This window comes from Emiliania huxleyi, assembly GCF_000372725.1.
Source record: "Emiliania huxleyi CCMP1516 unplaced genomic scaffold EMIHUscaffold_425, whole genome shotgun sequence".
Taxonomy (NCBI): domain Eukaryota; phylum Haptophyta; order Isochrysidales; family Noelaerhabdaceae; genus Emiliania; species Emiliania huxleyi.
Window position 1 is genome coordinate 1 of NW_005198793.1, and position 2,737 is coordinate 2,737.

Below are 2,737 nucleotides of genomic sequence, written 5' to 3' on the forward strand. Positions count from 1 at the left end.
GGAGGCGAGGGCGGGGGCGAAGGCGGAGGCGAGCGCGGGGGAGAGGGCGGCGGTGGTGACGGGGGAGGGGAGAGGGTGGCGGCGGTGAGGGCGCAGCCTCTTCGGCGGCGTCTTGCTCCATTTTCTTCTTCAGAACCTGCTCGTCGGCCTGGTCACGGAGCGTCGCGGCCTGCGCGCCGAAGCGCTCGTCCGTAATCTCCTCGTGCGTCACCCACCAGCCCTCGTTTTGCTGGTGACGCTGCCCTGGCCCATACGACGGCGCGCGGTCCCGCCGCTTGATCTGCACCTCCCAGTCGTCGGTGCCGCTGCGCTTCCTGGTCTCGATGACGTCAAAGGTCGCACTCATTGCGGGATCGACACAATTGATGGCTGCCCGCGCGCGCGCAGGGCACAGAGCTTTTTAAGAATTTTACTATACAAGCCCCTCTCACAGCAGACTGGCTCGGACTGGCACTACAAATGGCACAGCAGGCGACGGCCCCTTACGGGTCGTCAAAGAGGCCGGCGTACTCCTCCGGCCGCTCCTCCCCCTCCCAATCCTCCCCGGGCTCTGGCTCCTCCTCCTTCGCCCGCGCCCTCGCCCCCCGCCGGCGGCGATTCCGTGCGGCCGTCGCCCCCTCCCCCTCCCCGCCCCCATCACGGCCGGAGCCGTACCACCCAGCGCGCACGAGGAACGAGGACTGAGCCTCAACCTCGTCCAACCTCACCGCCCTCACGGCGGCGTCGCACGCCTCAGCCCGCGAAGCGCCAGCAGCATGCGCCGCGGCGTACGCCGCGTCGCCTACCGCCTGCCTCGCGAGAGACGCGGCGCGCCACTCGTCCTCCAGCGCCGCCGAGCCCCACACAGGGTCTCCCGCAGACCGGTCCGAGTCGCCGTCCGAGCTTAGCTCGCCCTCGCCCTCGCCCTCGCCTCGCGCCTCGCCGCTCCCATCCTGCGGCTGCGCCACGCCCCGCGCCTCGCAGCAGCCCCATCCTCGGCAGAGCCCGCCGCACATGCCATGCGCGACGTATGCCTGGCGCAGGCCAGGCACCCCCCACCGATCGTCAGTGGTGGCGAGATAGGGCGCCGCGCAGCGGCCTGCGTACTGGCCCGCCATCCCGGGCCGCCCGCAGAGGCAGCACGGCTCGACGACGCCGAGCCACTGCCCGACGTTCAGCTGCGCCCAATGCGCCCGCCACCACGCCGCCCCGCCGCGGCGCCGCCAGCTTTCATGTTCCCGATGGTCGGCACTGGAAAGAGAAGAATCCTGAGCGCCTGCTGCGCGCGACTCGAGGTCGCGCGACTCAATGCGGGCGGTCATGGAGGCCTCACCTTCAAGAAGGGAGGCCGTGTGGACCTCTCGGGAACAATCGGGCGACACGGCGCCGCTCTCCTCCCCCTCCGCCGGCGCCGCGCCGCCGGTGGAAACCTCCTCCACCTGGTTGGGCCGCTCAGCAGCCAAACCCGCCGCGGTGTCGGGCACCTTCTCGAGCCCCCCCCCGCGACCCCTGGCGCCACGGCCGCGCCGCCCTCGGCGGCGCCGCGGCGCCTTCCGCCCGTCCTCGACCTCCTCCTCCCCCCCCTCGGCGGCAATCGTCCCATCGCCGCTCTCCGGCAGCGCGGGCTCCAAGGGGTCCAAACTGGATCCCTCGGTCCCACCTCCGGACCCACCTCCAGCGGCCTGCGCGTCGCAGGCACCGCCGTCCGCCTCTTCGGGGCGCGCGCCGCCGCGGCCCGCGCCGCCAGCCGCTGCCCCGCCACCAGCCGCCTGATCGCCAGCCGCCACCCCAGCCGGGGTGTCGCCCAGCGAGCTTTTTAAGAAAAACGATGTTGCCTCTCTCTCGAGGTTCTCGAGGTGGATATCCTTTGGCCGCGTTGGGTAGCGAGGATTGGTGTAACCCGAGCCACGGAGGCGTGTTTTCTGACGGCCGACCGTCAGTGCACGGAGTTGCCCCTTCTCCGACTGCCCCGGCTAGTTCACGGGTTTCGCGGGAGTGACCCCATGCGTCAAACCCGAGACCTAGCGCGGGTGGGTTGGAGGGGGCTCGCCCCGTTCCTCCCCATCGGGCCGCATGAGCGGCCACGCCTCGCAGATTCGTTTCTCGCGCCTGGGTCACGTGGACAGGGCGGGGAGGCGGCGCCGCAGCGCCGCAGCATCCGCTGCACGCCGGTGCAGCACTCTGCTGCCTGGTGGGCAGCATGCTGGTGCTGTGCGCGGTGTTTGCGAGGCGGCTTTGGCGTTGTACTGCCAGCCGAGGCGAGTGGCGCGAGGCACGCGCGGCGCCGCGCGTGGCCCGGACGGAGCCAGAGAGCGCGCTCGATGAGCCAGCCGGCGCGGCGCGAGCGCCGTGCAAGTTGGCACATCGTCTGCATGCTGCCGTCAATTCTCTGGTCGACGGCGGTCAATCTCACGATTGTCGATCAAAACCGGCGGGCTTTGTGACGCCATTTACGCAATCGTTTTTTGGCTTGGCCTTCTCTTTTGTTTAAACTCTTTTGCTTGTTTGTATTTTGTTTTTTCTTTTGCGAAGCGACGGAGGGGGGCGGGCGGGCGCTAACTATGGGCAACTACATGTCGAAGGTTCGAGGACGACTACTCGCCGCCTGGGTCGTTTGGGGCGCGCGGCTCCGTCGAGGACCGGGCGCGCCCCTTACCCGGCGCGGCGTAGGTCCCACTCTGACGTATAGAGGGGAGGCACGGACGACGGCCCGACTCATCTCAATTCCACTCATCTTCTCCCTCGCCCCCCCCCCCCC